Genomic DNA, 12,884 nt, shown 5'->3' with positions numbered 1-12,884 from the left:
ATAGTCACTGCTTCACTTCTTATTTCCAAGAAGTCAGAAGGCTGCAGTAATTTCTTCAGAATGAGTCCTCCCAACTCCACCCCGCCCTGTGACTCCCAATTGTCTGTAGGATGCAATCCCAGCTCCTAAACCTGGTCTCCACAATGTTCACACTCCCCAGTCCCACGCTTAATACCCAAGTTCATCAACCCGGGGACACATATTGTCTTTTTTTTTTTTGCGGTACGCGGGCCTCTCACCGCTGTGGCCTCTTCCTGTTGCGGAGCACAGGCTCCGGACGTGCAGGCTCAGCGGCCATGGCTCACGGGCCCAGCCGCTCCATGGCATGCGGGATCTTCCCGGACCGGGGCATGAACCCGCGTCCCCTGCATTGGCAGGCGGACTCTCAACCACTGCACCACCAGGGAAGCCCCTCTTTTTTTTTTTAACAGGTTTTTTTTTTTTTGAATTTTATTTTATTTATTTTTGTACACAGCAGGTTCTTATTAGTTATCCATTTTATACATATTAGTATATATATGTCAATCCCAATCTCCCAGTTCATCCCACCACCACCCCTGCTTTCCCCCCTTGGTGTCCATACCTTTGCTCTCTACATCTGTGTCTCTATTTCTGCCCTGCAAACCGGTTCATCTGTACCATTTTCTAGGTTCCACAAATATGCATTAACATAGGATATTTGTTTTTCCCTTTCTGACTTACTTCACTCTGTATGACAGTCTCTAGATCCATCCTCGTCTCTGCGAATTGGGACACATATTTTCTTTTGGGCTTCTGTGCCTTCGCAAATGCTACTTCTTCAACCTGAAACCCTTTTTTTCCTCCCCTACGGATGAAACCTCACAAGGCCCAGATGAAATGCTTCCTCTCCACTTTCCCAGGCAGAGGGCCCTCCGTCAAATCCTGCAGGACACTCAGAGCACACCTCTCTTGGAGGGAGACCTGGTCTCCCGCGTTGTTGGCATGAGCATACTCAGCTCTCTCCCCTTGTGGTAGAAGCGTGGAGTCCTAACCACTGGACCACCAGGGAATTCTGCCCCTGCGCGCCCGCTCCCCCTGCCGTTGCTACTTTCTAGCTCTGTGACTTTGGAAAAGTTACTTAGCTTCTCTGAGCCCCACATGTGTGTGATATGGAATAAGTGAGTAACACATGTAAAACTGTTGGCTTGGCACATGGTGAGGGCTAAAAGAAAGATTTGCTCTTGTTTTTTGGCTGTCACTTACTATGTATTCCCATCTCCCAGCACAGTGCCTGGCATGTAGCAGTTGCTCAATAAATGAATAAAATGGATTCATTAATTAATCAGTTACGTTCTCCTACCTCCCCCCACCTCAGCTCCAGAGATGCTGCTGTTTCTCCAAGTCTGGGACCCAAGATGTAGCATTAGTCTGGTGCTTCCTCTGGAAGGCAGGGCTCCCAGCATTCCACATAAACTGACACCTGTCCCCAACCCCACTCCACCCCAGAGAGCGGGCAGCAGAGGGCATCCTGAAGCAGCAGTCACCAAACGAAAGTGTGAACACTTGTCCAGAATGTCCTGCCTCCAGATGTGGAGAAATCGGAGCTTCGCCACCAGCATTCCTCACCTTTTCACTTTCCCTTCTTTGGCTCTAGCTACAATCTCTATTATCTGGAACCAGGAATCCTCAATTGGGACTCTCTGCCTCCTTGCCCTGCTCCTCAGAATAGGGGTGTCTGGACTAAGCCTCGTATCTCCTTTTCTCAGTCTCTTGAGGTCACTGACACAATGAAGTAGCACTAGACAGAGAATCAGAGGGTTTCAACTGCCATTCCTGGCTGTGTGACCTTGGGCAAGTCACTTAACCTCTCTGAATCTCCGGGTTGTGGTATGAAAATGTAGAGATGGGTGAGACTCAGTCATGTAAAGTTGCACGGAGATTATTCTGGTGGTTCCCCTTCCCTGCCACGGCTGCCTGCCCTCGGAGACTGACAAGGCAGGGTCAGAGCCTAGGGTCTCTAGAGTTTGAGATCCTGAGGGGACCAGGGAAGAGGGGTGGACCAGAGCCACCACCATTACCCTTGCCACGGAAAAGTGGGTGACTTGGAGGGCATGGGCAGATACCCTCCTACCAGGGGGCCCCATGGGACAAGGCACCACGACTGTGGCTTGGGACTGCCATGTTTCTCCCTTCACGTGCAGTTGCTGCAGTTGGGTTTGGGCAAAAAGCACACCGCCTCCCCCACTGTTTGAGCAGAGAAAGTAAGCTTCACAGCTCCTGGGGGGCGGGGTGCCAAGTCACCCAGGCCCCCTCCTTCCGCCCCAGGGAAATCACACTCATATCAGTGTGGTTCTGGAATCTCCATCCTCAGCAGAGAGCAGCAGAGACCACATGAGGGCCTGACATGCCAAATTGGGTGAGAGGGGCCCGGCTCAGAAGGACCTCAAGGAAAAGCCACTGCTGAGCTGAGCGGGAGCTCAGAGCCTCTTCAGACCGTAACTGGGGTTGGGGAAGCCCCCCTCTGGGAAAGGCTTCCCCACCCTCGTGTTGACATATACCTCCCCCATATTGCCTTTGGTGCCTCGAACTTGAGTTATGAAACATGTTCTCATTATAACATTTCACTGCCGCTCCCACCCACCTCCCTGACTAGATGGGAAGCTTCTGGAAGGTGGAGGCCTGTTCTACACCTTCCTGGACAAACCCCTTCCATCATTACCCACTTACCTTCTTCCTTCCTTCACAGATATTTATTGAGCACTGATGTAGGTGCCAGGGACACAGCTCGGATGCCTGAGGCTCATTCTTTTGGGGTGTCAGCTGCTAAATCTCCCAGTTTGGTCTCCCAGGCTCTCCAAGGTAAAATTTCCCCCTACTCTATCCCAGAAGGGGACAGTGGGTCCAGCCTGGTAAGGAGGAGCCACAAACTGCATGCTTGCAAAGGAAGCCAATTCCCTCTTTCTTCCTCCCCACAGTACCGGGGTGATGGTCCCGCGGAAAATTCACAGGCAGGATCTGGAATCTCAGCGGGGGAGCAAGCCCAGGCTCCCTTCAGGGGAATCCCTGCCGGCCAGACGAAGCCTGAGCCCTGGGAGACAAGTTCAAGGCCACTGGTGTGTGCAGGCCTGGGCAAGGTCAGGGCCAAGTGGAGCCTCTCTTTCTCTCACACTGGCTTAGAATTTCTCACTCAGCTCTGTGGAGGGCCGGCTGTAGACATCAGGCCTGGGACCGCAGAGCCAAGATTCCAAAGAGAAAATTCCAAGGCAAATATCTCAGGAGTTTTTAGTTTTCCCACTTTCCACAATCCCTTTCACCACCACCCCTAGAATCTTCTAATTTAGCCTCATGCTTACCAGCCTCCTGCTGCTGGTCCTGATATCCCCGAAGCCTGGAATACCCTCTCCCCGGCCCCATGCCTGAATCCTACCCCCTTCAATGCCGGCTCCAATGCCACCTCCTCCGAGAAGTCTCCCCTGATCCTCCCAGTGAGCATGTGTCTCTCTGTCCTTGGAACACCCAAGTTCAAGCTGTGGTTAGGACTTTGGCTTCTGAAATCAGACAAGACTGGATTCATAGGCTGCTGGCTCTGCCCCTTCCCAGCTGGGTGACCTCAGGCAAGTTCCCCCTCCTCACTGAGCTTGTGTGTTCCCATCTATAATAAGGGGATAATGACAGTACCTCTCTTCCGCACAGTGTTTTTGAGAGCATTAAGTGATTTTATACAGGCTTAGAATAGTGCCTGGTACCAAGTAAGTTCTCAATAAATGTTAGCTATTTGTATTTTACTTATAACATTCTCCCCGTAGCAGAGAATCTTCTCTACCAGAGGGTGAGCTCAACCCACAGAAGGACCCCATGAATATGTGTTGAATGAATGAATGAACAAATGGGGAGGGGCAGGGCCAGCACTGCAGGTGTGAGCTTTCAAAAGAGTTGCTGTCAGTTCTGCTCAAGATGGTCTCCTGGGGTTGACCCTGACAGTGACCCTTCCCCCCTTGGTCCCGAGGAAATGCCACCCAGGCACAAGGTCTTCTGTTCATCTCTGTGATTCTCGGTTGTTCTTAAAGGCAAGTTTCCCAAGTGTCTCAGGCTGCCTGGCCTCCTCCATGTGGATGCAGAAGGAAGGTGGGAGCACAAAGCACGCTGGCTGAACCCCTTCTTCATAGGTGGTGGAGGGCGGGTCAGGGCCAACCCCAGTGGCGCTGTGGCCGAGCCCTGCCATGGGAGGAGAAGCTGCCACTTCTCGCCCCGTGGGCTCAAGTCCAGAGTCCACAGTGATGGGCAGGGCTCCCCCGTGAGGATTCTCAAACCTGCTTCTCCAACTTGTTCTGAAGAAGTCAGCTTTCAGGAAGGTGAGAGCATGATGTATTGGGAGCTCCTCTTCTCCTTGTGCGGGTGTCCCCTTCCCACACCCTGGAGAGGTCTGGAAGGCAGCAGGGAACTGGAGCCAGACGGCCATGCCACATGGAAGCAAACCCCAAAGCCCCTGCCTCTTTGTCACCTCTCAGTTCCACTTCCTGGCTCTCCTGACTCGGGGAGGATACACCTCCAAAGGTCCTTCTTAGCCCCCTGGACGGGGTTCCAGCCGGGAAGATGGGTCGTGGGCTGCCTCTGCCCCTGACTTTCCCAGAGATACTTGGTCCCCTCCCTTGGCTGCCCAACCTTCCACGTGGACTCCTACTATCAGTGAATTAGGTCTTCCGTCTACACTTTAGAGCAAGGCTTGGTGGACTTTTTCTGTAAAGGACCAGACAGTAAATATTGTAGGCTTGTTCAGTCATACCGTCTCACTTGCAACTACTCAGTTCTTCCACTGCAGCACAAAAGCAACCAAAGACAACACCTAAACAAATGAGCATGACTATGTCCCAATAAGGTTATTCATCGAACTTATCCTAAAATTTAAATTTCTTATATTTTCCATATGTCATAAAATATTATTTTTCTTTTGATTTTTTCCCAATCATTGAAAAAGGTAAGAACGCTTTGGAGCTTACAGGCCTTACAAAAACAGGCAGTGGGACCAACGTGGCCCATGGGCCATAGTTTTCAAAGCTTTGCTTTAGAGGTACTGGTCTTTCCATGTCTCTCAAGAGAGCATCCTCTGGCTGTAAACTCAGCTCCAGGGGCTGTGCAAAGCAGGTAGGTGTCTTTCATTCAGCATCAGCAGACTGTTCCAGGGCCTGGGCTGAGAATCAAAGGGGCACAGAAAAGGAGTGAGGCACCCAGCCTGCCCTCAAGGAACTTCTCATCCAGTAGCAGGGCGGGTGTCCAAGACAAGTCCAAGGAAGATTCTGATACACGGTCAGGGACAATTGGCATCATGAAAGAGACCTTACCTTGTCTGCGAATAAATAAGTTCTCTGCAGAATGTAAATTGGTGCAGCCACTATGGAGAACAGTATGGGGGTTCCTTAAAAACTAAAAATAGAGTTACCATATAATCCATCAATCTCACTCCTGGGCATATATTCAGAGAAAACCATAATTTGAAAAGATACATGTACCCCAATGTTCATTGCAGCACTATTTACAATAGTCAAGGCATGAAAGCAACCTTAATGTCCATCGACAGAGGAATGGATAAAGAAGATGTGGTGTGTGTGTATATATATATATATACACATATATATATATGGGTATATATATAATGGAATATTACTCAGCCATAAAAAAGAATGAAATAATGCCATTTGCAGCAACATGGATGGACCTAGAGATTATCATACTAAGTGAAGTAAGTCAGACAAAGACGTATCATATATCATTTATATGTGGAATCTAAAAAAATTATACAAATGAACTTATTTACAAAACAGAAACAGGCTCACAGACTTAGAAAACAAATTTATGATTACCAAAGGGGAAAGGTGGGGGGGAGGGATAAATTGAGAGGTTGGGATTAACATATACACACTGTTTTATTTTATTTTAATTTTTTTTTACATCTTTATTGGAGTATAGTTGCTTTACAATGTTGTGTTAGTTTCTGCTTTATAACAAAGTGAATCTGCTATACATATACATATATCCCCATATCCCCTCCCTCTTGCGTCTCCCTCCCACCCTCCCTATCCCACCCTTCTAGGGGGTCACAAAGCACCGAGCTGATCTCCCTGTGCTATGAAGCTGCTTCCCACTAGCTATCTATTTTACATTTGGTAGTGTATATATGTCAATACTACTCTTTCACTTCGTCCCAGCTTCCCCTTCCCACCCGTGTCCTCAAGTCTGTTCTCTACGTCTGAGTCTTTATCCCTGCCCTGTCACTAGATTCATCAGTACCATTTTTTTTAGATTCCATATATATGCGTTAGCATATGGTATTTGTTTTTCTTTTTTTGACTTACTTCACTCTGCATGACAGACTCTAGGTCCATCCACCTTACTACAAATAACTCAATTTCGTTCCTTTTTATGCCTGGGTAATATTCCATTGTGTATATGTGCCACATCTTCTTCATCCATTCATCTGTCGATGGACATTTAGGTTGCTTCCATGTCCTGGCTATTGTAAATAGTGCTGTAATGAACATTGTACACACTATTTTATATAAAATAATCAGTAAGGACCTATTGTATAGCACAGGGAACTCTACTCAATAGTTTGTATACGTGAAAAGAATCTGAAAAAGAACAGATATATGTATGTGTATAACTGAATCACTTTGCTGTACACCTGAAACTAACACAACATTGTAAGTCAACTCTACTCCAGTAATAAAAAAAAGAGTTCTCTGCAACTTGAGTTGAGAAAGTTGAAGGAGAGTAATGGTCTCCCTGGGAGAACAAATGTGGCAGGAAAGATTTCATGGAGGAAATGGCATTAGGGACAGACTTGAAGAAATCAGAACTCCAGGACTGACCTTCACCCCTAGTCTCCCTCTGGTGAAAGGCAGCCTTCTGACTTTTGCATGAAAACACTGAGGACACATAGGTGCTCTCCATGCCCCGCCCCGTAATGCCATTACTAGACGGTGGGCTCCTCAGGGCAGGGGCAGGGGCCTGACTCATTTCTGAGCCTCTGGAACCCCAAGAACATGGTTTTTTTTTTGGCACAAAGTTTATTTTGGTAAATGCTTGCTAAGATTGAACTGAAGTTGGGGTTGGGGGAGAGGATGAAAAAGATTTCTGATGGAAATTGGACCCAATAAATTGGATTGTTTTCTCTATTTTAGCCACCTCCCCAGACCCCAGAAAGACATTTCCCAAGGAATGTGCCAGCTGACTTGGGCACAACCTTAGAGTTTCTTAGAAGGGGCTTATGGAGGGGGAGGGGCGTTAAAGCAGTTCTGACCGATCAGACCTTGGACAGAAGGAGGGAGGGACCCTCAGGAGTAGCTCATCTGTGATCCTGTCCCAAGGCCTATACCCCCCACTTCTTGCCACATAAGATGCAATGCCATCCAACCCAGACAGATGGCAGAGGCATTACTGCAGGGCAGATGAAAGCACAGGCCAGGGAGCCTTACTCATTTTCTCTGCTACCAATAAGTTATAGGACTTGAGCAAGTGAATCTCTCTTTCCCTTGGTTTCCTCATCAGTAAATCAAGGGCAATAAGAGTACCTACTCCAGGGAGCTGGTGTGATGATAGATTGCGTCAATATAGGGGAGCACAGTGTCAGACTGTCCTTAAGGATTCAACAAATGCTCGTTCTTGCTACCAGATGTCACCTCGGCACCCTGCCCTGGGTCCAGCCAGTATCTCAAGGGTCCTGATTGTCAGGACCATCCCTGAGTCTGATCTAAATCCCTCCTGCTGTAGATGGACCCCAGCTTCCTTGACAGCCTTCCAGGACAGGGACGCACTCTGTGCTCAGTGCTCCCTCACCTCACGCTGCTCCTCTAATCTCAGCTCCTTCCCTTTCTCCCTTCCCTTGGGATTATCATAAACTCCCCAGAGCTAGCTAGCCAGCAGGCTTGGCTGGGCCCCCGTCTGCAGCCAGGTTCCCAGCCCCACACACTAACTTCTGAGAAAGCTGCTTCTCATCAAATCCTACCACCAAAAAGACTCCCCTCTTAGGTATTCCTGCCAACTCCGTTTTATAATCTCCGTGCCGGGGAGGGAGAACAGTATAGGCACTTTGTGTGCAGGAAGGAAGCAATTAAATTATTAGCACTTTGAGAAATTAAACGACATAACTTATGGCAGAATAAGTTTAGCAAAAAAAAAAAAAAAAACCCTTGTAATGTGAGAAAACAATTAAAAAGAATTATATAAGGTTAGGCTCCCTCCTTTATTGCAATAGAGTTAGCAGTTCATTGATTAGCGTCTTGTTATAATGTAGCAGGATGGTGCAGGCTGCTACGGAGGCAGCAATACTCAGGAAGCGAGACGCTTAGCTGGGTCCTGCAAGAAGACACAGAGGAGGGGCTGAAAGCTTTTCCTGGAGAGGAATGGGGGAAGGGAGAATGGGGTCAGGGGAGGATCACCAGAGCAGCTCTTGCTTCTCCCGGCTCCTTCTGCTTTGGTAGAACTTGCCACATTCAGCCTGCCTAGACCCTGTGCCAGCAATTTTGCTCCTAGGTATTCATCCCAGCGAAATGTTCACACGGCTCCATAAGGGGACATCCGTGAGGATGATCCCTGAGGCACCCTGTGTGTCCTTTGTTGGAACAGTGGAAAGGTAAAAAGGGCTGGATGTGCCACGGAGCAGCAGCAAGGAGCAACAGACCGCATGCACCCAGAACCACGTGGCTAGATCTTGAAAACTTAGGAGTAAAAAAGAACACATGACTGCTACCCGCATCACGTGGAGGGAGCTCCCAGACAAGTTGAACAAAAGAAGCAAGACATGAAAGACGTGAAAGAGGCCCCGCTGTATGATTCAATTTAGATGAAGTTCAAGAACAAGCTAACTATGGGGCTTCCCTGGTGGCGCAGTGGTTGAGAGTCCGCCTGCCGATGCAGGGGACACGGGTTCGTGCCCCGGTCCGGGAAGATCCCACATGCCACGGAGCGGCTGGGCCTGTGAGCCATGGCCGCTGAGCCTGTGCGTCCGGAGCCTGTGCTCCGCAACGGGAGAGGCCGCGGCAGTGAGAGGCCCGCGTACCGCAAAAAAAAAAAAAAAAAAAAAAAAAAACAAGCTAACTAACTGGGTGGTGACAGAAGCTGGAGTAGTGGTTACCCCTGGCAGCAGAAGGGGGAAGGGAAGAGTTTATTAACGGGGAAGAGGCACAGGGGAAGCTTTCTAGGGTACTGGAAATGTGTTATCTTTTGATCTAGGTGGTGATTACACAGGTTGTATTTATAGATAAAAAACTGAGTTTTAGACTTAAGCACACATACTTTGCTGTATACATGTTATCCCTCAACAGGGAGTACAGAGCAAAAAATGTTGCCCAGGGAAAAAAGTAGGAAACATGGAGATATGACACAATACCATTTATGTAAATAAAACCCTGCATGCACGTGAAACAACACTGCCCATCCTGCAAGAATTCAGCAAACAGAAAGATAGCCACTATCATTTGGACATAGGCAATGGGGATAAAAGAGAATGAATGAATGAATGAATGAAACCAAGAATAGGGTCCTGAAAAGGCTAATTACGAAAATAGGTCATGAATGGAGAGTATGGTTAACTTAAGCCTCTGCCTCTGAGGTAGAAGTTTGTAGAAAATCACTAGTTAATTAATCAGGAGGTCTTTGGGCTGGATGTGGGATGTGTGGGGTGTTGGGGCATTTTGATCTGAGGGGTGAGTGTAGAATCAGTCACCGACGCCTGCCAGGGGCTCAGGGAGGCACCTGTCTCATGTTTCTATACGTCTCTGCTGTTTGCCAAGTGACACCATCATGCCCACTGCCTGAGAGGACCTCATATGGTGGGCAGATCCCCGGGGTGGGTTGACTGGGGCCAGCCCATCTGCACTTAGCCCAGACCTCCCACTCCCAGCTGAGCCCCCAGCAGGTTTCTTAACCTCTCTGGATCTCAACTTCCTTATCTGTTACATGGATGTTAAAAAGAAGGTCCAAGGTGAGGGTGTGGAGCAGGGCTCAGCAAACATTTTTCATTTGTTTTTTTTTTGTCGGGGCCATGTGGCTTGTGGGATCTTAGTTCCCGGACCAGGGATTGAACCTGGGCCCCAGTAGTGAAAGCACCGAGTCCTAACCACTAGACCGCCAGGGAACTCCCTCAGCAAACTTTTTATGTAAAAAGGCAGATAGTAAATACTTTCCGCTTTGTAGCCCATAAGGTCTTGGTCACAGCTACTCCAGAAGCAGTCATAGATATAAATGAATGTGCACGGCTGTGTTCAAATAAAACTTTATTTATGGACACTCAAATTGAAGTATCACATGATTTTCATGTGTCACAAAATATCATTCTTTTGCTTTTTTTCCCAAACCACTTAAAAATGTGACAATGATTCTTAGCTTGCAGGCTGTACACAAACAGGTGTCGGGAGCGAGGGCGGATTTGGCCCACGGGCGGTAGTTTAATGAGCCCTGGACTAGAGCAGTGAGTGAGCTGGAGCAGGGCTTGGCACATAGCAAATGCTCAAGAAAGTTTAGCTATTACCGTTCTTACCCCCACTGTACGGCGAGAAAGCAGAGATGTGGAGAGGCAAAGTGGCTTCCCAGGGTCACTGCGGAGTTAGTGGCAGAGCTGGGACACCGACCCAGATCTCCTGAGTCTCCATTCAGGGTGGTGGTTTCAACCCACTTAGAAAAATGCTCAAAGAGGGAAGAGTCTGGTGGTATCTATGTCCCCTTTTCCAGGGCCCGCTACTTGCAGCAAGAAGTCTGGCTTCAGTCTGGGTGGCTAGTTTTTCTGCTGAATCAGAGAACGCCTTGCATCCATGGAGTGCATTTTTACCCTTCAAAGCCCTTGGTCATCCTTAGTCTAAACGAAGTGACAAACGCTACTCTGCGCTCCTGTTTCCTAGGCTTCTTTTGTCCTATGGCGTCAGTGTGATGAATTTGTTGATGTGGATATGCCATTAGGGGGCATCAAAGTGAACTTCTGATTCCATTTACATAAAGTTCAAAAGCAGGCAAAGCTAATCTGTGCTGTTAGAAGCCAGGAGAGTGGTTACCCTGGGCAGCAGGCACGTGGGGGCCTCTGGGGTTCAGGAAATGTTCTGCCTCTTGATCTGAGGATGATCTTTGTGAAAAGCCATCGAACCTATACTTATGACCTGGGCACGTTTCTGGGCAGATGTTCTACTCCAATAAACTGTACAGAAAATAGCTCCAAAAGCATCTTGGGAAAAACAGCGAAATTTTGGTAAGTCTAGTTGCGGGAACGGGAAGGCATTGCTGATGTCACCCAAGCCTTATTGCTCTGCTGGGGCAGAGAAGGACACTACTGATGAGACCGGAAGTTCACCAGCCCATATGCACCTTTCACCTTAACATATAAGGTGCTGGTCTTGGTTCCCTGGGGCACAGAAAATGTGTGAGTATATATGTGAGAGTGTGTAGTGTGTGTGCAAGTGTGGGTGGGTGTGCTTGTGAGTGTGAGTATGTGAGACATGTGTGTGTGAGCACCACTTAAACATGGGCCCCAGAAGGTTTCCTCTCCCTTTGGAGTTTGGATGTGGGACCTGGGCAGGGGTGTGTATACGCATACTGAGCGTGTGCCGCGCGTGGAGGTTCTGGGACTCATCTCCCTGGTGTGAGTGCTTGGCCCATACCGCTGCTATTCCTCCTGTGGATAGCCGTTCTGTGTTTTTTATAATGCACAGATTTTGTAATGCTGCAGGTTTATGCAGAGAAAACGGCTTCTGGTAACTGGCTGACCCTTTTAGCCATTGTTCATGTGGGTGGATCTCAGGCCCTCTGTTTGTTTCTGGAGGGTTTGCTGGAATTCTCTCTGAGATGCGCTGAGCTTCCTGCCTAGGAGAAGAAATTGATTTAATTTATTTAATTCAGATGATTAAATTCTCTCATTCACAGGGAGCAAAACACAGATTTTGCATTACAGGAGGCTGAAGGAGAGAGGGAGGGATGGAGAAGATTGAAACATGGTGATTCCAGCTAGAGCTGGAAGAGAACTTCTCTCCCTTGGAAGGAGCTTCACATTTGTACCAAAAGGATTGGTCTTTGGGGCCTTTCTGTGAAAAAGAGCTGATGTCGTTGACCAGATTTGAGGAAGAACATTCCTGTCCTCCCACCAATACCACCCTTTAGGACTCCTCCGGACCGACGTCCCCTAGTCCCTGCCTTCAGCTGCAGACCATAACTCCATCCCTGCTTAACTCCCTTTCCCTCCCTTGAACTTGACTTTTCTAGTTCCAAGGGCACGCCATGCCCCTGCATGTTTCTCTCTACTGCCTGGAACATCCTCCTTCACCCTCAGCCCACTTGGTGAACCCTAATTTGTCCCTAACTCAGCTCAGATGTGGTGTTTTATGAGATGCTTTTCCATCTCCTCTCCCTTGCAAATATCTCGACTCTGGTGCTTACCACACATAGCTGTAATTCTTTGCACATGTGTTTTTCTCCCACATTGGGCCACAAGTTACTCCTGAGTAGAGACCCTGTCTTGTTCATCTCTGAATCACCGGATGCCAGGGCAATGCTTGCCTCAGAGAGATGCTGGGTGAATAGAAGCTTCCTGAATGAATGAATAGGCACACAAGTGGGGGGTGGGGAACTGAACGAAGTCCACAGGTCTCAAATGCAAACACACAGACATGTACATGGCTGGGCAAAGGCACACTCCCCACCCCTCACTCGCTGAGTTGAGTTGTATCAGTCAATTCTATTTTTTTTTTTTGGCCTCGTCACATGGCATGTGGGATCTTAGTTCTCCGACCAGGGATCAAACCCACGCTCCCTGCATTGGAAGTGCAGAGTCTTAACCACTGGACCGCCAGGAAGTCCCGTGTCAGTCAATTTTTGTTTTTCACATGGCAGTTGGCTTTCAGAAGGGTTCTGGGTAGTAGCGGCTGTCCTTTCAGACAAGGTCTACC

Source organism: Leucopleurus acutus, assembly GCF_964270905.1.
Source record: "Leucopleurus acutus genome assembly, chromosome: 19".
Taxonomy (NCBI): domain Eukaryota; kingdom Metazoa; phylum Chordata; class Mammalia; order Artiodactyla; family Delphinidae; genus Leucopleurus; species Leucopleurus acutus.
The sequence above is the reverse complement of the archived record's forward strand: the minus strand, read 5'-3'. Positions refer to the sequence as shown.